At 42.0% G+C, this 23607-nt stretch overlaps 1 protein-coding gene and 1 long non-coding RNA gene across 9 annotated transcripts in view; both read left to right on the top strand.

The window, feature by feature from the left end:
* Nucleotides 1–11636, top strand: part of LOC138751795 (uncharacterized) — a 42335-nt gene extending 30699 nt beyond the window's left edge. The window contains exons 2-4 of one of the 3 annotated variants that reach the window (XR_011350187.1): nucleotides 2992–3124; nucleotides 5117–5563; nucleotides 11511–11636. This is a non-coding gene — a long non-coding RNA (uncharacterized lncRNA). Of the gene's footprint in view, nucleotides 1–2991; nucleotides 3125–5116; nucleotides 5564–6834; nucleotides 8188–11510 lie in introns of those variants that run through there. The other 2 variants (XR_011350186.1, XR_011350188.1) reach the window with 2 other exon arrangements.
* Nucleotides 1–23607, top strand: part of LOC138751792 (sickle tail protein homolog) — a 689307-nt gene that overhangs the window by 191030 nt on the left and 474670 nt on the right. The gene's annotated exons all lie outside the window — the stretch shown is intronic.

The following is a 23607-nucleotide window of genomic DNA, read 5'->3' as shown; positions in this document are numbered from 1 at the left end:
CAGTGTGAGGCATCAAATTTCTTTAAATTGTTCCTCAAAAGCAATTGTGAAGTATTTTGAGACATCGTCATCAGATCTCTTTAAGACTCACAAATTTCTTTTGTCGAGTTGTTTTCAGAGCAATGTTTCTTCATACAAATGATTTTCTCTCTCTTGCATGGAGATTTTGAAATCTGTGTTCCACATGATGAATCTGTATTCTTTTCCAAAGAGTCAATGAAGTGGCTATTTTCTTCCACGATGATTTCACAAACCCAGACAAGGGTTAAATAAAGTGCCCAAGTAGGAAAGGACATGATTGAACTGCCCTTTTTAATCTTGAAGGGACAGTCAGAAGTGGTCTTCCTCCTTCATAAGCCACTTACTCTGATTTCTCCTTTGACCAGGAGTAATATATATCAGTACCTTTTATGATTACTGTATTTCAATCCTGTGTTATCTACAGGATGGCCAGGGGTCTTCTGGGTTTCAAAATGCTTCTCGTTCAGTAATGTGTTTCTCCTAAAAAAAAACATCTCATCACATGACATGTGATACCATTTCTCTCTTGGTTTGATTAGCTGCCTCTAAATTTCCATTCTAACAACATAAGTAAATAAGCAAAGAACCTTGTATGGCTGTTTACATAACTTCCACTGAACAATGGATTTGCAGACCACTGGTCTCCAAGATCTGCTAGCTGCAATTTCAAAGGACTCTCTGAGAGCAATTGTGTGTTTGCAAAATGCAAGTGTCCCCTATCCACCCAAAACTAATTTTGCTTTGAAATGTACATTTTAAAATGAAGATTTTAACTTTAAAACTTAACATTAGCACAAATCCGTTACAGCCAGTTTGCAACCCGTTTCAATTCTGGTGCTGTCTGTAAGGAATTTGTATCTTCTCGCCATGTCTCCTACCCTTCAAAAAAAAAAGTACCGGGGATTGTCAGCCAATTGGCTGTAATTACCAAACCTGGCTGTGATGAAACCAGTCAGTGCACTTTTCACAATGTACCTGTAGAAGATTGATAGACAACATGCCAAATCTCTTCAAACTCGCTAAAGAGCAGAGGTCATGGTAAATCACCTTATGGTTGCCTTGATGTACTGGCTCCAGGAGAGGTCCTCAGATACATGGACTCCTAGCGACGTGCAGGTTCAAACCCTCTCCACCACCATCTCATAAATGCAAACAGATGTGTGGTCCCTTGGCTTTTCCTTCCTAAAATCCACAAGAAGCTCGTGGGTCTTGTTAACGTTGAGAGCATGACTGTTGTTCTAGTACCACCCAACCAGATTCTTCATCCCCATCCTGTTTTCTGGTTTTAAAAAAAGGTAAGACTGAGTAAGAAAATGGCTTAAGTGTCAACTTACTGGGGCCTATCGCTTTTTCGCCAATAGAGTAAAACCCCTTGTATCCGGACCTATGGCAATTGGTCAACGCTGGATAAATGAGTTTTCCATTTGCTTGAGACTCATTCTTACATTGCCTAACTAATACATCTGCATTAAAAATCAATAGTTTAAGACAAAAAATACTATTCTTCACTTGCCAAATCAAGTCACCTTTCTTTATCGTTCATACTGTGCTCACATGGTAAAGACAAAATAGTGTTTCTCTTGGACCACAGAGCATATTTACATAAATATAAGAATGAATAAAAGTTAAGCACATTAAAGTATTAAAATGTTAAGACATACAGTAAAAAGTCCACAGTGCCCTGTCCACATATGTTCTGTGAATTCAGGAGCCTGATGGCTTGGGGTGGGGGGAAAAGATGTTGCCCAATCTAGTCTTAAGGGCCTGTGTGCTGCAGCATCTTCTACCTGATGGCAGAAGGGAGAACAGTTTACTTGAGAGGGGTGGTGAGGAGTCCTTCACAATGTTTATTGACTTTCACCTTCATAGAGTGTTGAAGATGTCCTTCATGGTAGGATGAGAGGCCCCAGTGATCTTTTCTGCTGACTTCACTATCCTCTTCAGGGTCTTGTGGTCCAAGATGGTACAGCTTTCAAACCAGGTGGTGATGCAGTTGCACAGGATGTTCTCAATACATCCTCTGTAGAATGTATTGGGGATAGGGGGGTTGGAGATGAGCTTCCCTCAGTCTTTGCAGGAAGCAGAGGCGCTGCTGGGCTTTCTTGGCCGTGGAGCCAGTGTTGAGGGGCCATGTGAGGTTCTCCACCAAGGGCACTCCAAGGAATTTGATACTCCTGATGACCTCAATAATGGAGCCATCAATGGTCAGTGGAGCGTGGTACCCCTGGGCCCTCCCGAAGTCAACAACCATCTCTCTTGTTTTTTTTAACGTTCAGATACGCGATGTTGGCTTACCACCAGTTCGGTAGTAACTGCACCTCATCTCTGTACAGTGACTCGTCATTCTTACATATTAGGCCCACCTCATCAGCGAACTTAATGATGTGGTTTAAGCTGTGTTTAGCTGTACTTTCATGAATATATAAGCCTTAAAGCCTTTTACTTCATTCTCAGTCACATTCTTTGAAAACATTTAACTGTCGCTACATCTGAAGGTTCCTCCCCTAATATGGAGCCGCCCAAAATATGAACAATAACATCCTAGTTAACCCCCTCCCCAACCACCAAGTTTATAGATAAAGCATTAGTTTACTTAATATACTAATAAAGACTCTTTCTGAGCAGGGATAAGATGATCTTAAGCAAATTACTGCCACAGCGAGTGGCAGAAACCAACTTTTCTTCCCGGGCAATGCCATTTTATTCAAACACAATTTTATTCAAACAGCTGCTATAAGCAAACCATGATGAAGGCACTCTGCAGGCTGAATATTTGCTCCCATCTTCATCAGAGGTTTATGTATTATTGCAGAGAACATTTATTTTTACAGCTTTAAACTTTTAATTGAATTTTTATTTTTTCTTATTCATTCTGTTTATTTATTTCCCCTTTTTTTGCTGGTTGCTTTAATTTTGAATAACGGGTTTTACTGTACATGGAAAATTACTCTGCAAAATCACGTGGCTCAGAAAACATTTATGTTCAGCCATTCAAGCCTCAGCAGAACAAGAACGTCTAAGGAGGAAAAGGGATGGCCTTTGTTTCTGATCAAAGACCCTACACGTTCACTGTGAGCTGGGACTTGCTGCAAATTGGATTGTGGTAAGAATGGGTTGGGGGGGGGGGGGTTTGTGTGAGGCGGTCTAAATCTGTTTCTATAGTCCATGTGACATTAAGTGGCAGAGCCTCAACCATGCACTAACTGAGACCTATTGATTTTTGAAGGAGATTCCCAACTTGCTGGTCAAGGGATTTTTATTAAATATTTTGTGTATTTTGACATTGATCATTTCTGCTCTTATCTCACAAGGTCATAAGATATTGGAGCAGATTTAGGCCCTTTGGCCCATCAAGTCTGCTCCTCCATTCTAGTCATGAGTGGATCCATCCTCCTATTCAGCCCCACTCCCTGGCTTTTCCCCATAACTTTTGATGCCATGTCTAATTAAATACTGTACCTGTCCATCTCTGCCTTAAATCTTCTTTCTTTCTTTCTTTGGCTTGGCTTTGCGGACGAAGATTTATGGAGGGGTAAATGTCCACGTCAGCTGCAGGCTCGTTTGTGGCTGACAAGTCCGATGCGGGACAGGTAGACACGGTTGCAGCGGTTGCAAGGGAAAATTGGTGGGTTGGGGTTGGGTGTTGGGTTTTCCCTCCTTTGTCTTTTGTCAGTGAGGTGGGCTCTGCGGTCTTCTTCAAAGGAGGTTGCTGCCCGCCGAACTGTGAGGCGCCAAGATGCACGGTCGGAGGCGAGATCAGCCCATTGGCGGTGGTCAATGTGGCAGGCACCAAGAGATTTCTTTAGGCAGTCCTTGTACCTCTTCTTTGGTGCACCTCTGTCACGGTGGGCAGTGGAGAGCTCGCCATACAACACGATCTTGGGAAGGCGATGGTCCTCCATTCTGGAGACGTGACCTACCCAGTGCAGTTGGATCTTCAGCAGCGTGAATTCGATGTTGTCGGCCTCTGCCATTTCGAGTACTTCGATGTTGGAGATAAAGTTGCTCCAATGAATGTTGAGGATGGAGCGGAGACAATGCTGGTGGAAGTGTTCTAGGAGCCGTAGGTGATGCCGGTAGAGGACCCACGATTCGCAGCCGAACAGAGTGTGGGTATGACAACAGCTCTGTATACGCTAATCTTTGTGAGGTTTTTCAGTTGGTTGTTTTTCCAGACTCTTTTGTGTAGTCTTCCAAAGGCGCTATTTGCCTTGGTGAGTCTGTTGTCTATCTCGTTGTCGATCCTTGCATCCGATGAAATGGTGCAGCCGAGATAAGTAAACTGGTTGACCGTTTTGAGTTTTGTGTTCCCGATGGAGATGTGGGGGGGCTGGTAGTCATGGTGGGGAGCTGGCTGATGGAGGACCTCAGTTTTCTTCAGGCTGACTTCCAGGCCAAACATTTTGGCAGTTTCCGCAAAACAGGACGTCAAGTGCTGAAGAGTTGGCTCTGAATGGGCAACTAAAGCGGCATCGTCTGCAAAGAGTAGTTTACGGACAAGTTGCTCTTGTGTCTTGGTGTGAGCTTGCAGGCGCCTCAGATTGAAGAGACTGCCATCTGTGCGGTACCGGATGTAAACAGCGTCTTCATTGTTGAGGTCTTTCAAGGCTTGTTTCAGCATCATGCTGAAGAAGATTGAAAAGAGGGTTGGTGCAAGAACGCAGCCTTGCTTCATGTCATTGTTAATGGAGAAGGGTTTAGAGAACTCATTGCTGTATCTGACCCGACCTTGTTGGTTTTCGTGCTGTTGGATAACCATGTTGAGGAACTTTGGGGGGCATCCGAGGCGCTCTAGTATTTGCCAAAGCCCTTTCCTGCTCACGGTGTCGAAGGCTTTGGTGAGGTCAACAAAGGTGATGTAGAGTCCTTTGTTTTGTTCTCTGCACTTTTCTTGGAGCTGTCTGAGGGCAAAGACCATGTCTGTAGTTCCTCTGTTTGCGCGAAAGCCGCACTGTGATTCTGGGAGAATATTCTCGGCGACACTAGGTATTATTCTATTTAGGAGAATTCTAGCGAAGATTTTGCCTGCAATGGAGAGCAGCATGATTCCCCTGTAGTTTGAGCAGTCTGATTTCTCGCCTTTGTTTTTGTACAGGGTGATGATGATGGCATCACGAAGGTCCTGAGGCAGCTTTCCTTGGTCCCAGCAGAGCTTGAAAAACTCATGCGGTTTGGCATGCAGAGTTTTGCCGCCAGCCTTCCAGACCTCTGGGGGGATTCCATCCATACCTGCTGCTTTGCCACTTTTCAATTGTTCAATTGCCTTATATGTCTCTTCCCGGGTGAGGACCTCATCCAGCTCTAGACTCAAGAGCTGTTGATGGAGCTGGAGCAGGGCGGATTCTTGGACTGAGCACTGAAAAGAGATTGGAAGTGTTCTGACCATCGGATGAGGATGGAGATCTTGTCGCTGAGGAGGACTTTGCCATCTGAGCTGCGCAGTGGGCTTTGGATGGGGTGAGGGGCCGTACACAGCCTTTAGAGCCTCGTAAAAACCCCTGAAGTCGCCAATGTCCGCGCTGAGCTGGATTCGTTTGGCGAGGTAAGTCCATCACTCATTTTGGATCATTATTTATATTTTATGTTTTTTTATATGCTTTCGTGCATCAGAATTTCTGAGAACTTAAAACACCATAATAGCTTTGACTGATGGCAAAGTTCCATCTCCGATTGGCCTGTGTTAGGGACTATTCTGAGGAATGGATTTCTGCACAACACTGCCCATGGCCCAGTTATCCTTTATACATTGCCACTTGACTCAAGGGACTGTAGAGACAGCAACATTTTTTCCTTTGCATTTGATATCAATCCTTAAAGTATGCGCTCTTCATATGACAATTCTAGGTGGCAGACTGGCTCAACGAGATCTGACATAGATTGTTTTGAATCTGCTAAGAGTTTATGTTGTACTGCTTTGACTTGCTTTCCTGGTAGATTATGAACTCCATTTGAAAATTAACTTGATTGGGACTGGTGAGAGAGGATCACTGGAATCCCCCTCACCCCCATTGGTGTGTCATTGAGGACCCCTTTCACCCTCCGCACAGCATTTATCAGGGGTTCCCGTTGGGAAAGAGATAAAGGAGTATCAGTGCCAGCACTCAGAGGCTAAGAAACAGCAATGAGAATGTTGAACAACAAAAGATAACTGTTCACACTGTCAGATTTCTCATTTGAAATAGCAGAGGAATGGGAAGCCCTATCAAAAGATCAAAGGTTTTCTCCCATCTGAACCAATTAAAATCTGGTATAGTATTTTTGCAGGAGCCTCGTCTTCACATTAAAGACCACTTAAGGCTATAAGGTCCATGGATAAGTCAGGTTTCCATTCCAATTTCAAGTCAAAATCGTGAGTGGTAGCCATCTTAATAAATAAAATATTCAGTTTGTACCTTAGAAAAATGATACATGTATCATAATGGCAGGTAAACTTTTGCAGAAACAGGTGCTACTGGTTCAATGTCTAGGGCCCCCAACTTCGATGACGTCTCATTTACCAACTAATTTTCAAGTTGGCTTCACTCATTAGATACCCACATGGTAATTTTTGCGGGGAATTTAAATTGTGTTATATATCCAGTTCTGGATCTGCCACGGCCAGGTCATTTTCTGTTTTTTTTTTGGGATACAGAATGAGCTGATTGACCCTTGGAGATTTTGCAATCCCTCATCTAAAATATTTTCATTATTTTCCAAGTTTCACAACTTGTTCTCTAGGATAGGTTACTTTTTGAATGGCTCTCTCAATCCATGTGTAGTTTTCTTGGACTATTCCAGCATTCTGATCATGCACTATTATTATTTGACCTTCAGGTACCCCAATCACCCCATTAATCGTGCTGGAGACTCGGCTCTCTTCTCCTGGCAGATGAAAAACTTTGTGAATATATGTCCGACTCCATCAGTGATTTCCTCTCTCACAATCAAAAAGAGTCAATCTCCGATTCCCAACTCTGGAAGTGTTATTTGAGGGGTCAAATAATTTCCATACTCAGCTTCATTAAGAAACACATTACTAAGATCAATGAAATAATATCCATCATCAGTGAAATGGATCAACGCTACACAGTTTGCCCATCCCCAGAATTATACAAGCAATGACTACTTGCTTTAGCTGTTTCTAGGAAGTGCATATCTATTATTTGGAAATCATATACAGATTTAGGGATGGAGAGATGACATGCTGAATTAAATACTTGTATTCCATTTGAGAAAATAACTTAATTTACTTAATAAGTATCAATTTTTTTTTCAAAAATAATAAGCTCACACTTCCAACATGTGGCTTTGAAAATTTGAAGGACTCTGAAAGCCCATACTGTTGATAACCCCCAGTTCCATTATTAGTATTGAGATTTTATAGTTTTTTGACATTCTCCCAACTCTTTTTTTTCCTTTCATCGATATATTTTGTGGGGGATGGGCAAGGTAGGGAGGGATGCTTTTTAAATTATATATATTCTTGTAGCTATATTGAATAAGAATGCATGGATGTGGTTTTAAAATTCTTAAATATTTAAAAAAAACCTTTTGATTTACAAGCGGAATTCGATCTTACATCAACTACACAGGCAGAACAATAATTAATGCAAACTCAGGGTTCACATTATGAACATGGGGAAAAGGCAAGCCATCTATTGGCCAACCAATTGAACTGTCAAGGCTGATACCCCAAATTAGAGACCCCACCAATAACATAACATCTGATCTAATGGGAATCAATGCTGCCATTAGATCTTTCAGCTTGTCACTCTACATATTTGAATGTACTTCTAATGACACCAAAATGAACCAGTTCCTTAACAATCACAATCTTACAACTCCAGTGGTTGACCCCAACCAGGTTAAGGAACTGGCTGCCTCACTCACTGTAGATGAGGTTGGGCAGTGTCGTACAACTCCAGGATCTGTCAGATTCCCAATGGAGTTCTATAAAATGTTCAAGGAACTGCTCACACTAACCACCTGAGATTCTCATATTTACAAAACAATATTTATCTACTTATTTATTTGTGTATATATGAATACTTGTCCTGCATATGTATTGTTTATCTGTATGTCTGGTTGTGTGTCTGCATGTTTTGCACCAAGGACTGGAGAATGCTGTTTCATGGGGTGGCATTTGTGCATCAGATGGATAAATAAACTTGACTTGTCAAGTTGGAACTGTGTTCTTATCCTTGCCACGTCAGTAATGATGAGAATGTTGACATAGCTATTGTCTAAGATCAGAACTGAAAGGATGCATTACTTGGATTCTGGAGCATTTTGTTGTCGACAAGAAGGAATAAATAGGAAAGGGAACCTTGGACATTGCAATGTCTTCATTAAATATAAACCTCGTGAATTTTAATCTCCTTAAAAGCATTTAAATTTGTATTTGCTTGGTATTTAATGAAGAAGCATCCCTGAATTTTCCACTTGAATTCCCATCATTCCTTGTATAGAGTCTTGGTGATATCAAACCAAAGTGTCTCTGAATATTAGGTGCAGGTCCACAAGAATTCAACCTTCTCTTTTGCTTGTCACTAACCCAGTGTTTATCAGTAATGATTTGATAGCCCTCTTTTAACCAGCACACAATGCAGACTGATAGCATATGTAACAGTGAAATATTAATTCAAGTCAGATGTTGCCTCGAAGTAGCAGTTAACAAAGCAATGATGTGACTGCGGAGAAAGCTCACGAGAAAAATGCTTTGATCTCCCGGATGAGAGTCTCCCTCTGTGAATGCTGCTGCAGTCAAATTCCAACAGTGGTGTGAAACTGGTAAACAAACCAATTGGATTTTTAAAAACATTTTATTAATAATTTTAAAACCACATTCATGCATAGAAATTGAATAAAAGTATACATAGAGAAAAAGCTCTCATCTCTCCCACCCTCTCCAACCCCCACCCACTAATCCTAACTAATATAAGGAAAGAAAAGAAAAAAGGAGAATGTCAATAAAAATTATTAATTTGATCCCTATAATAATGCAAATAAGGGTTACCAGCAGGACAGGGCCTCAAGAGTGTCTTGCAGCTTCAAACCAAGAAGTTGTAAATATGGATTCCATACTGTCAAGAAAAAATGATATTTACTACATATACAAGAAAACTGGATTTAAACAAAACTGCACATACAGAAAATTAAAGGGGACCAGGCAGAGATGTTTAAATCAGCTTTTCAAGCATGGTAAATAATAGGTTGGAAAACATTCCTGATAGGTTTGCTCCTCGGACACTTTCTTAGCATTTTGACCATTGTCTTTTTCACATGTCCGGTCATTCATCTGAGTGCTTCCGGTACCATGTAACACAGTACAACCTGTCCCATGGTCAGCGACTAAACTGCCTCCCTCACCAGGTGCAGAGGGTGACTAGACAGCCTGCAGGATGAAAAACAAGACCTGTTAAGGGCAGATGAACCCTCCTGTAGGGGTCAACGGCCATCTAGCAAACATGTGCCGTGAAGTGCGGAAAGGGCACCCCTTGCATCGAAGCTTAGTCTGGCCATTCACTGCAACAGAACTGCCCCCAGCCACCTTGGATCTCACCATGCCGCTGGATCCAGGAGGGGATGTCAAGAGGGTGTGTCTGGACCTGTGCAATCCCGACTCGCCTAAATCTATTCACACACGTGCTGTTCCTTTCTGAGGAGTGGGGTATCCTCATATCAAACCCCACAAACTGACTGAAAGAAACCATCATCATCCCATGGGATGGATAGTCAGAAGAAGAAATAATGTGTTTTTCCCAGATGTTTCATGACAAACGAAGGACAGAAGTTAGTTCCAGTATAGGCATAGCTTTATTTACATACGCACCAGCTGCCCATTTGCACTCCATTGGTGAGAGTCCTTAAAGTCAGCCTTCCCTAGCTGTGGTCCTCACTGGCTTTACTGGCTGCTGTAAAGGTTTTCCACTGCTAACCACCAGGATAGAGTAATTGCTACTCTGGTTTGTTGATGGGCATTAGTTACTCCCCTGCTGTGGCCTTCCAGAAACATCTTTCAGCTTCCTAAATTGGATGGGTAGATGGTTTTCACTTCAAAGCAGAGTGAGTTTGGATGGCAAGCAACTGGTCACGACAAAGGATAACAAGCTTGGGAAACTTTGATCACAACCCGCCAAATGCAATGGGTGCAAGAAGCGTGGACTTCATTCATCCCATCTTTCTTTTGTTTCACTTTCCTTTGACCAACACTTAGATGAAAGATTCAATCACAAAAGAGAAATTCCAAGAGATTTTCCAGGTACTTGAAGAGAAAAAGAGTAGCTAGGGAGTGCATTGGTCCTATCATGTGAAGCCACTAGAGGTAAGTGAGATTTTCAATAAATATTTCTCATCTGACTTTAATTTTTTTAATCTAATTTTAATTTGGAGATGTAGTTTAGTTACAGGCTGGGCAGCCAGAACTGCACAAAGTACTCTATCCACCCAAGTTGTCTCTTTCAAGGGGACTGTGCAGTTGTACCTCAAGGCCTCTCTTTTCTACAATGGTCTCCAGAGCCCTACTATAAAGCTACGTCTATAGTGGAACTAACTTCTGTCCTTTGTTTGTCATGAAACATCTGGGTAAAACACATTATTTCTTCTTCTGACTATCCATCCCATAGGATGATGATGGTTTCTTTCAGTCAGTTTGTGGGGTTTGATATGAGGATACCCTACTCCTCAGAAAGGACTTACCAAAGTACAACACCTCATACTTGTCAGAGCTAAATTCCATTTGCCTTTCCTTGGCTCACCTTCCAAACTGATTGGGATCTTGCTGTAAATTTAGATATCATTCTTAAAAATAATTGATCTAGTTTGATTAATATATATGTGGGAATTACATGTAAATTGATGGTCAAGAGTCAAAGTGTTAGCTAATTTGTAATTAAAAACTGCCAGACCTAATGTAACAAAGTTAAAGATTTTCAAAATACTTTAAAGCCAAACTAAACTCTGAATAGTTTGTTATCAATGCAAGTGAGTTCCTTTGATGTCATGTAGAAGTGCAGCTTGTGGTCCAGAGATGAATCACTGACAACATTGTTAAAGTAACCATGTGAAGAACACTGAGATTCATGTTGTGCTTTACTGAGTGATAATGGCCAACACTAATCATACCTGCTGTTAGTACGATTGTAAAAACTGAACAATTAAATCAGCTTCAAATGTTTTTTCCCTTGATTCATCTGGACACCAAGGATCTTCATGTGTGATTTGAAGAGTTCCTTTGGTTGTGGGCCAACTTTTGTTCCTCATTAGTAACATCAAAAAGGATCCAATTAATGGTTGCAATCCTTTCTCTTGTTGCCATCCCACTGAGAATAAAATAGCTGTGGTTACATAACACTTTTAGATAGTCACGGTGGGGGGAGGGGGAGGGGGGAGTAGTAGGTGGTGAGGTAAAAGGTCAGATATTTTGGTTCTCATACCGATCCTGAGTACGATTATGGGGCCACGGTTCATTTTTTGTTGGACTAAATGGTAATCTTTTGTTTGACTTGTAGAAGGAATTTTTGAGGAGACCATTCAGGATGACAGCATGGTCCAATGAGTTTGAAGATCATTGAGGAACCTACACTTCATTTACACGAATGAGCACAGCACACCACAGATAAAAGGAAATAAACTTCATGTGGTATTTTAAAAACTCTTGGAAGAAGTTACTTTTGTGAAGATAAGGTTCAGCACAGTGTGCAAGGATAGAGTAATTAAATAAAGCAAGTCAATGGTGGGCTAGTGGGATAAATTACCCTTTCTTGCAGTGACAAAATCTTTTTTGAAAATAGATTCTTCAATAAGTTTCCTTCAATTACTGTTGTGGTCAGCAATCTGTGGTGGCATCAAAGATATTCAACTGAAAGGGAAGAATACAAAGGAATCAAGCGGGTGGATACTTTTTCTGCTATGATAAAGAGCCTTGCATTGAACCTGTGCTAAAACATTGGCATAAATCATTGCTGACAAAACTTTGAAGCTGCTTCCACTCCCGTGGACTCTGCTACAAGTGGAGCAGGAAATATTGGGAGTGGATGAAGTGGGAGTTTGGGAATTTTATGCCCCACCATTTATGTGGGGCTATCTGTGAAGGGACTCTCACATGCCAGTGCCTTCCTGAATGATCCTTCTTCATTCAAGCATTCATGAGCCAGAGGTTTCCAAGAGTTGATGAGCCTTTGGGGAGCATCCTTGAACCTTCCTCTGAACTCTTGGCATTGGGTGGTGGGAAGTGCAAAGATTCGAGGAAAATAATTGGATGTAACTTTAGACATAACAAAATACTTGTTCTTTTCTTTTGAAAAAATATCATAGTAGACTTGTTTTGGAGTAGTGCAGATTATTGTAGAAAATTCTTATGCAGAATTTTGAAGGTTATCTAACGATCCTGATTGAAATGGCCACGTCAAGTACTTAAGCATTGTATATCATCAAGGTGACTTTAGGAAAAAGCTCATGACTGACAGGGAAGAAAATTGTGTCTAATTATTGTGGTCCAAGTTATTTCCCCCTCCCCCTCCTCCTCACTAATTGAGCCTTGAGCTTTCGTTGGCTTTTTGCACAGGGCCTTTATGAGAGAATACAAGAATATTCACTAGCCAGATTTCCGGGAAAGGAAATTTCTTGTGTCTTGGGCAGACAATCCATTCAAAATCTGTCGGCTTTAGGGGTGGAGGGAGGGGGAAATCCTGGAATACACTGACACTCTCTTTTGTGATCACATTGTCATTTTGAATACCATTTCCTGCCGGTGGTTGAACTTTTCTCCCATCCTGTTTTGTGTCTGCATTGAATGTCGTGGAGTGAGTTTGGAACCTGGTTTACCAGCGGTAATTTTCTGTGGGTAAGATTATATTAATAGAGAGTTGTTTCTGTTGCACTGAACCAGATTTGAAAATTGTTCAGTTAGGATGGTTAGTTGGCCACAGATATTTCAGCAAATATGGTTGTTTTTTGCATTGTTTATCTTCATGTTCCACACAAAAAATATCAAGTAACACAAATGGCAGTTTGCAATGTGTTCAGTTTAGTTTTGGAATCGAAGAGTACAATTTGCATAAATTACTTGCTTTTTTTCGACTTGATTCATGCCAATATGAATTCCTGTCTTCTCTGTCACACGGTGGCATGTTTGGCGTAGCAGTTAGCGCAGTGCCTTTACAGCGCCAGCAATTGGGTCCAGACCTGCAATCGAATCCCGCACTGTCTGTAAAGAACTTGTACATTCTCCCCGTGTCTGCGTGGATTTTCTCTGGGGGCACTTTGGTTTCCTCCCACCTTTCAAAATGAAAGGTGAATGGGGCGTAAATTGGGTGGCACGGACTTGTAGGGCTGAATTGGCCTGTACAGTGCTAAATTAAATTAAATGGCCTGCCTGAATATTTCTATTTAAGTTTGGATTTATAACGTGCAAAACAAAAATTGAAGCGAGTATGATGCCAGTAGATATTTCAGAATATAAGATAGCTGTCTGCATTCACCTTCTAAATCTCTTGCTATTACAACACCGTCTTTCTAATGGAAATAATGCTGCTGCCCTTCTCCTAATAGGAATATACATGATACCAAATATATGTTCTGTATATTAAACATCAAATTCTGGCTTTATTTTGACAATCTTTATCCTTTCATATCTATTTTCAATTTAATGTCTTTCATAATCAATTTCTTTTAGTGGCAATATTTTGAAATTCATGTTTAATTTGCATGAGTTACTTTCAGATTATTGACCATTTAATTGGAATCGGTTGCTGTGTAACAGGAAGAAGGTTGAAAAATATTATTAGCATCTATTTTTATGCACAAATAGTAAATTTATTATCTTACGCAATATGGTAGTTTGCAGCACATACATACTGTGGTATTGTAGGCCCCAGTTGAATAAGACTGCTTTTCAGGCAGCATGAAGGCATTCTAGTTGATTGACAAAATGTCATCAGACCTGTGGAAGTAGAGTCAGGCTTTTGTTTCTTCTTTAATGTGTACGCCAACTTTGGAGTTGGGGGAAGGCTTTTTGTTTTGGACAGTGCAGCTTGTATTAACTGTTACAGATGGAATTTCATCTGCCGTGCTTGACAGATTGTTTAGAACAGCACAGACAGTTGTTTGGCCCACCTGGTGGATGCCATCATTTATGCTTCCACAAGCATGACCAGGAAATTGACAAAGAAAGGCAAAATAGAATACGCCTTCACTTGCAAGAAGCATAGACATGGAAGAATTTATAATTGTGAATTAAATATTTCATCTGTCTTCAATGAAGAAAATGCAAGAATTTTCCCAGAAATACTGGCAAGTCATGGATTCAGAGTAAATGCTGAGGTAAAAGAAATTACAGCATAGTTCCTATAATCTGGTACCCTCAGGACTTGGGAAACGCTTGGATATAATTTCTAGTACTATCCCAGTACACTTTAAGTTGACTTTTCTGCTGACCTATCATTGTGTGGTATGGCAGCTGCAAAGCATCAGACCGGAAGTCTGTAGAGAGGATCATTAAAGCAGCTGAGTGGATCATTGGGGTTTCCCTTTCCTCTATAGAAGGCAGTTACTGGAAGCATTGTTCTAAATAAAGCTCCAAAAATTATAGAAGGCTGATTCCATTCAGCACATGGTATCTTCAACCCACTACCATCAGGGAGATGGTACAGGAGGATCAAAATCAAGGCTGCCAGGTTGGGGAATTGCTTATTTCCACAGGCTGTGAGAATGATAAACAGTATCCTGTAACTGAGACAATCATCTCAAATATTTATATATTTGATTATTTATATGTTCTTTATGCACTGTGTATTGTGTGTTTTTGTATGTGCACCATGGTCTGCGAAGAGGCTTGTTTGTTGGGTTGAGTATGTACAAATCAGATCTTAATGAACTTCATATAAATATTGTGTAACCAGGTCGATTTAAATGCAGTGCAAATCCAGGAAGGGAAAGGAAAACATTACCTGGTGAAACATAAGAAATGTAACCCTGCGAGGATGTGGCTAGGACCCAAGATCCTGAGCTTTTGGGAGAGGTTGAGCAGCCTAGGCTTCATTCCCTGGAGTGCAGGAAGATGATGGGTGATCTCATGGAGCTGTACATAGATTAGGTGAATTGCCCAGAGTAGAACTTACTGCTGGTATGGACCTGGGAGGAGTGGGGAGCGTAGATGTGTTCTTCCAAGGCTCCTCCACAGGGTCTGAATGCAAGACCATTCTGCTTGACAGTCTCACACAGTTATGACTTACTTGTAGAATGGAGGTGGTGGCCAAGAAGACAGCGCCCATTGCTTCAGCAACCCAGGTGAAGCAATAGTTGAGGTCTCTCAGAGAGTGGCAGATTGGCACAGGGCAGCAGAGCGGGAGAACAATCACCCCCCCCCCCCCCCACCACCAACCCCCCATCCCCCAACCTGCAGCTGAGCAGAAGCCTGTGAGAAGTCCCTACAGGGTACAAGACCACAGCAGTAGACCAACATGGAGCCGGGTGAAAAAAAGGGCTTGCTCCAGGCCACTGGTTATTAGCTTGTAGGAACCAGGTACTAGAACCATGATTCATGAGGGAGCTGATGGCAAGCAGGACTCCCAAAGGAACGAGGGTGCTGATAGCTTCTCCGAATTGCTTTGGGGATTTGGAACTAGAGTGAGTGACGAGGATGCCTTGTGCTCAGGTTCACTGCTAGATCAGACAGGAGGTTACATGGTCATAGGAGATGGTGTCTCTGGAGAAGGTGCTGATTGATGAAAACTGTCTCAGGGTGGGGGGGGGGGCTCTTTCTCATCTTTATAGTGGTGCTGAATTATTGGCCTCTTTTTGTGCCTTTACAGGAGAAAACAAACTTTGTGCATCTTGTTTACACAACAATAAAGCTTGATCCATGAAATGGCATGATTGATAATGGTTAGTGTAGAATAGCAGTAAGTACAACACTATTTCTGCACCAGTGACCCACGTTCAAATCAGGTGCTCTCTGTAAGGAGTTTGCATGTTCTCCCCATGTCTGCGTAGGACTCCTCCTGGCGTTCCAGTTTCCTCCCATCCTTCAAAAACCTACAGGGATTGTAGATTAATTGGTGTATTTGTAGGCTGGAAAGGCCTGTTACCTTGCTGTATGTCCAGAGGGAAAAAAAAGTTATAGTATGACTGTTTTCTGATGCCATTCCTGCTGTATCTCATCTGCTGGCAAAATTCTCATTTATGTCTTTACCCTTTAATTTAGCTATTGTAGCATTTTTGATCAACCACATGAGGCAGAGAGTTGTGATTAATAGGCTTTAATCTCCTTAAGCCATCAACACATCTCACATGTTGCTGGTTCCAAGGCAGCTACTGAGTGGAGGAGTTTGGGTGTAATGGTCTTTATGGGGATTTCTGAGGAGAGGAGTCACAGGTGCAGGGGGCTGACCAGCCCATACATTCATACAGACAGTGCTAATTGCTATACAGTGGTTCTACCACAGCTGTTCCAGTCAAATAGCGCAGAATCAAGCCCTTTGGCTCATCCTGAAGTGTTCATCTATAATAATTCTATTAAATGGCACTTGGTCTATAAGCAAATCAATGTTCCTTTAGATACTTAATTGTTGTCTGAGTATTAACTTTCATCATTCATTCAGGGTTAAATTCTCTGGGGTTTTGTGGTCCTTCGTTTCTGGCCTTTGCCTTGTGTCTAAACACCATCCTTCAATTTGACAGTTGTGTCTTCAGTTATTGGAGAAATCTTTTCACTGTACCAGCTAGCTGTAACGAGGCAAGAAACTTGAATCCCTAGAATTTCGTTCCTGAACCCCTCTGCTCTCCACTTTTTTCTTCCTCTGAGATTCTATTTCTTTGAGCTGATTTATTTAATGCCATTCTGGGTTGTGTGCCTTCCAATCTCCTCGTGTGATCTTGCGTGGTTATAAACGCTGCCGTTGTTGCAACCTTTAAAGGGCTTATCTAAGACAAGGCAGGTTTTACAAGGGTATCATCAAGCAAGTTTTGACACCTTGCTGATATTAGAATGGAGACCAAAATGTTTTGTTGAAGAGATTATATTTGGCGTACAATCTCTTCAAATAAGAGGACACACTAGAGGACATGTGTTTAAGTTGATGGGTGGAAAGTTTAAAGGAGATTTGTTGGGCAAGTCTTTTACACAGAGCCTGGAACAGGCTGCCAGGACCAGACACAAAAATAGGGTTTAAGTGACTTCTACATCGTCATATGCACATGCAGGGAACAGAGATAAGGATTGTGTGCAAGCATCAGGGTTTTACATCATGCTTGGCGGAGACATGGGCTGAAGGGCCAGTTCTTGTACTGTACTGTTCTATGTTAAGTTTGTTTGGAGGGGGAGAGAGCAGAAGGAAGTTGTGGGGATGAGTGAGGGAATTTTGGAACTGAATGGAGAACATCAAGCATGTGAAGGGGAAGGAAAATGAACAAGTAGGGAAATAAAGGAGTTTAAACTTGAATTGACAATTGAGTTTAGCTGACACTCTGCCAAGTAAAAATGGGCTGGATTTCTGGAGCAGTGAACCAATTTTTGAGGCAAGGTAAATTGGTTGAATTGCTTTGACCTGGCATCCAGCAAGGTCACCAGCACCAGTAGCTTAAAAGCAGTTCCCGAAATTACAAGAGATGTCATTTGGGAATGAGAAAACAAAATGGAATTTAATGAAAAATGGCTTATCCCCCACTACTTCAACTTTAGGAAAGGATTAATAGCATTTCTGTGAACTTTTGCTTACTAATTGGGTTTAATTTTATTCTTCACTGGTTTCCAGCTATTAAGCTGGCCATGAAGAGATTTTTCAGTCATGAGGTTACTGCAAAAGTGAGCTTTGTGTTTCAGATGTGTTTAAATCTGGCAGCTGGCACTGATGATAGGAGTTTTTTTAATCAGTGAGTATGCTACCCCTTTAGTGATGATGTAGCCAGTGGAAGTATTGACCCATTGTTGAGTCCTATGTCTCCGCACATCATTAGAAATGGGATTTTATCGGTAGACATGAGTGTGCAGTTGCTGGAATCTGGAGCAAAACAAACTGCTGGAACAAGTCATCATTTATGGAGGGAGAGGGGTGGTCAACTTTTTCGATCCTGATGCAGGGTCTCGACCCAAAAATGTCAACCACTCTTCTGCTTGCATAGATGCTGCCTGAACCATTGAGTTAGGTCAGAATATTACAGCACAGTATAAGTCTTGACAGCCAGCCTGTGATGTTGTGCTGACCGACGTAAACCTACTCCACAGCAATCTAACATTTCCTACCTCACAGTTTCATATAGCTCCTGCAGCACTTGATATTTTGCTGAATTTGTTGATAGACTGGCAGTTGAATTCTAAAATGCCAATACAGAAGCAAAAATAGGAGCGCTTCAAAACATACAGGGGTTGTAGGTTAATTGGAGTTTTTTTTTGGGCAGCATGGGTTATGATCCGGAAAGACCACTGATTAGGGTCTACAGATGAGGAAATCAATGATTCCGTTGCAAGGGGGCAGAGTCCCCGCTCCCTAAGTTTAATAACAAGTATTATGGTTTTCCAGTATTATGGTGTTCAACCCCAAGTTGTAGCCAATGAACAGGATGTTCATTGAACAGTGAACAATGATGTAGATGATCTCGTGGTCCAGGTGATATACTGCAGAGTGAGGTGTTGGTGACATGACATTGCTGTTGTGAGGATGGGTGAACTGAACTAGGCCTAAGTCCTTTTGGTTTTGAGAATTGATTTGTACCATGACCAGCCTCTTCCAACACTTCATCACAGTAGGCGTGTGTAAAAGGCTGGTCGTTGTTAAGGCAGGTCACCTTGTTGTTCTTGGGCATTGGTATAATAGATGTCCTTTTGAAGCTGTGATAGTTTGTATCACATGGTCTGCTTTAATTCATATCTTGCATTTATCGTGGAGTCCCTTTACTATCTGATTGCGTTTGAGGTCCTAATATATTATTCATAAACAATATAATGTGAAACAAGATTCCACTAAGAGTATGCATTGTAAAGCTCAGATTGGAGGCACGAGTTTAGCACGTGCTCATTTTTATGCTTTCAGGGTTGAAGAAAATGATTCCAAGGAATTTGTTTCCAGTACCACAACATGAATTTGTTTGCCAATATTCGATATGAAGCAAAAATTGGGATTTTTTTTTCCCCCCCAGAACACTCCCAACTAATTTGCTGTCCAGTTCTTGGACGTCAGAAGTCACAGCAGTAGCAATCTTGTAAAAAGTTGTCAAAAGTTAGTCCTCCGCACAATTTAAGCGGACAGCGAGTAGATCTGAAACCGAAGATGTTTGTATCATTTGTCAAGTTTATTGTCATCTGACTGTACCCGATGAAACAGCCTTCTCCTGTCCTTGGTGCAAAACATACAGACACACAATCAGACATAACACACATACAGACAAACAATACATATGCAGGAAATGTAGTACAAATAAATAAATATTGTTTTGTACACGTGAGTCCTGAATGGCTAGTGGGAGCAGTTCCTTTGATTGTTCAGCATTCACACTGCCTATTTGTGCTTATCAGGATGGAAAATATGTTTCCTTCTATGGTGGGGATGGGTACAAATATTGACATCAGAATTGTTCAAGAAGTGCCGGCAGAATGTTTCTGAAAGTAGAGAATCTTCTAGGATGGAGGAAAGAAACGTAAAGTGATTCCAGAGGTACAGTACTCAGTCAGATCAATGAAATACCATTATTTAAAGGAATTCTAAAAGGGGTAGGTGAGTTGTAATTTCCTTTAATGCTTTGCTTCAAGATTTCTTTGAGAATTGTGTGGTCTTCCAATGTCTCTAACCTTTACTTACACAAAAGAAGAATGAAATATATGGCATGTAAAATGGGGTTAACTGGGCAATTTGGTCGGTTGACAACCCAGGTACATGGCTATTTGAAAGGGTCCGACCTAGTCAAAACCCAACCAGATCCTGGTCTACCTCCGAGGCGATCAGGGAGCACAGTAAAACTTACCCGGGTGTCTTCCTCCGGAGATTTGAGAGGTGAAACGGTGGACCCGGTTACTCTGGTGATGTCGGTGCTTGCGTGTGTGTGCGTCACAGGGAAACCCCTGGCTGGCTCAGTGCAGGATGCTGTCGCAGATCTGCTTCGATGTGTTGCTGCCGAAATTGAGGGGAGGGGCGGGGGTGGGTGCCTCGAACAGGAGGGAGGGGTGCTGTCGTGACGCTGCTGTGAACGGGAGTGGAGGGGGGAGGTTGCTGCCACGATGTACCGCTCCAGTTTGTGGCAACTGCCCACTGCAGGGGCAATGGCCGTCTTCCTTATCCGTAAACCTGCATGCAACTGGAACTGCTCTGGCGCTGGCAGAGTGGTTCCAGCGGTATGGGGGATTATGGATAAGGAAGACAGCCATTGTTCCCACACTCCCACTTTGAGCCATTGCCACGAACCGGAGCAGCACGTCATGGCAGCACCCCCATGATCGCGGAAGCCCCCCCCCCCCAACCGACCCCTTGGGCACACATCGCTGGGGCAGGGGTGTGCAAATTACTGCTGGGATCAGGGGATAACCGATGGGTGGGAGCAGGGGTGACTGACAGGGGTGGGGGCGGATTTAGGGATTCCCTGTGAGGCTGAATGTGAATGCTGATGCATCACTCACCATTTAATTGCCAGATTGGCTGCTATTTGAAAGGTGCATCGTACCCACATGACCCCAATGATCTCACCCGGTGCTGGGAGGGGCTACCCAGCTGCTGCAGTATGAAGGTGGCCCGTGTTTCTGTTTCTTTTGGTTGTCTCCAGCTACGTACCTTGTAATTTACAGCATTGCTACTGATGGATTCTAATCAAATTAGTGTTTGAACCCTCTTGTGACCTCCATTCTGGTGTAAGAAATTGTGCTGTGAAGCTCCCAATTAAACCGTGCAGCTGTACAAGTAGAAATTGTGACTGCTGAACAGAATTTTCTGATGGCTTCATAACGTACAATAACTAAATAGGTTTATATATTTTCAAGAGAAAATCTACCTTTTGATAGTTTTAAAATAATTGGTATGGTCAATTCTGAAAAATGGAATTTCATCAGTACTTTTTTTTTTGACCTGTCTGCTGAATGCCAAAAATTTTATTTCTTAAATAACTCCACTAGCATGGCAGTGTCATCCAGATGGCTAGAACACTGTGTAAGGGATTTGTAAGATTTGACAGCTGATAGTTTGTTCCAGTGATCAGGTTGCATGGTTGTCTTGCTCGATTAAGTTTATATAGGTTCTTCTTCCTACCTCTCATCTGCCAATTATTTCTGCATGAAGCAATGCTTTTGCTGAACATGATGCAAAACAAAAAAAAAATAAATAGATTTGCTTGAAAACATGATGCAAAACAAAAAAAAACTAAATAGATTTGCTTGAAATACCGTGTGCAGCAGAGTTCCTTGCTTCGTGTTCGCAGTTGATGACGATCAGTTCTTCTCTCCATCAGCTGAGTATCACAGAACATTCCACTTTATTCTGAATTTGGGATAAGTGTTCACTCCTGGCCATGGTTTGGGGTCTTTGTTTCTTTAATGGGGAAGAAATTCTTAAATTTGAGCTGGAATAACATTGCATTCCAGGACTTTGAGACTGAATGCAAATAGAACCTATAATTTTGAAGACCAGATGAAACCAGGAATCACTTGGACAATAGGAAACTCGCTAGGAGCCAGTCTCTCAGACAGAGAACAACTGGAGGTGGCACAGTTAACGACATGCTGTTACAACGCCAATGACTGGGGTTCGAATTTGGCATTGTCTGAAAGGAGCTGTACATTCTCCCCACGTCTGCGTGCATTTTCTTCAGGTGCTCCGGTTTCCTCCCACTCTTCAAAACGTTACAGGGCTGTCGATCAGTTGGGTGTAATTGGGCAGTATGGACTCATGGGCCAAAAGGGCATATGGCCATGCTGTTTTGTCTTTTTAAAAAACAAAATGAGTGAGGTATCACAACTGTTAGGTTTGTACGAATCAATAACCATTGTGATCATTTCAGTAGAGGAATGGGTTGGGAGGTTAGATGTGAAGCGCTGTGAGGTATTTAAACATACCTCTGTAAGCAATTCAATGGAAGCAGAAATCCATTTTCGGGACGTTAATAGTCACTTTAATTTTCTATACTATTGGCCAATTGTTAGTTAACTGAGGAGTGAATCAGCGGTCATGCTGCTGAACTTGTTTTCAGCCATTAATTTGAAAGGCAAATACACAGTCTGTAGATGCTTATCTTTGGCTTGGCTTCGCGGACGAAGATTTATGGAGGGATAAATGTCCACGTCAGCTACAGGCTCGTTTGTGGCTGACAAGTCCGATGCGGGACAGGCAGACACGGTTGCAGGGGAAAATTGGTTGGTTGGGGTTGGGTTTTTCCTCCTTTGCCTTTTGTCAGTGAGGTGGGCTCTGCGGTCTTCTTCAAAGGAGGTTGTTGCCCGCCGAACTGTGAGGCGCCAAGATGCACGGTTTGAGGCGATATCAGCCCACTGGTGGTGGTCAATGTGGCAGGCACCAAGAGATTTCTTTAGGCAGTCCTTGTACCTCTTCTTTGGTGCACCTCTGACACGATGGCCAGTGGAGAGCTCGCCTTATAACACGATATAACGCTTATAGCCAAGAGTAAAAAGAGAAAATAACATTAGTGGGTCAAAAGTCTCTTCCAGAAGAATGGATCCAACCAGTGGCTCAGAAAAGAAAGCTGCATGAAAAAGAAATAGTCACATGTTCTTCAAACTGTTGCCAAGCAAGTTAAAATTTATTGCTCGGCTCAGTCAAGGGAAAGAAAATAAAAGTCTTCAGTAGTTTTTTAAACTTCTGGAATTTACTGAGCTGCTATTTTTATCTGGTTTTAAGGTCTGACGGTCACTGGCAAGGCCAGCATTTATTGCCCATCCTTAATTGCCTTTGAGAAGGTGGTGTTGCGCTGCTGCCTGGATTGACCCAACGTTCTGATGAAATTACGCCCATGTAACTGTTGGGCAGGGAGCTCCAGGACTAGGACCCAGTGATGATGAAGAGTTGGTGATGAGTGTCCAATTGAGAATTGTGTGTAGCTTGGAAGGAAACCTTCCAGTGGTGTATTCCTAAACATCTGCCCTTGGCCAAGCTTTTCCCACAGCTGCAATGCATTTTGCAGAAAGTATCCAGTCCACCCCTTTATGCTGGTGGTGAAGAAATGAATATGATGAATGTTGAGCCAGTAGAGCAGAGTTGTGGAGTTCTCATTTGGGTAAATGTGCCATTATTCCCTCATGTTTTTGACTCGTGCTTGTTGTAAAATGGGATTATCACTGTAAGGGATTGTATAGACAGGAGGGAATGAATGGTCACATTTAACATTTCACACAAGTACAACACAGTCCAGTGACATTCAATACATTGGAAGAACTGAGGGAAGACTTGTCACAGGCTTTTCCAAATTTGATACATTTGAAAAACATTGTGATTTTGAAAGGGAGAACCATGTTGATGGCTGAAGAGAAAGCAGCCTTTTGAAGCAGCTCTTGTGGCTGGCCATTTTTGTGGCATTCAGAGCAAAGCGTGCTCTGTAAATAACTGAGCCTTTTTGATGGATTGACCTGTCCCAGCAAAGTGCTTCATTTTGAATGTGACTAACAGTAAAGGTCACTTGGAG

This window comes from Narcine bancroftii, chromosome 1, assembly GCF_036971445.1.
Source record: "Narcine bancroftii isolate sNarBan1 chromosome 1, sNarBan1.hap1, whole genome shotgun sequence".
Taxonomy (NCBI): Eukaryota; Metazoa; Chordata; class Chondrichthyes; order Torpediniformes; family Narcinidae; genus Narcine; species Narcine bancroftii.
The sequence above is the reverse complement of the archived record's forward strand: the minus strand, read 5'-3'. Positions and strand labels throughout refer to the sequence as shown.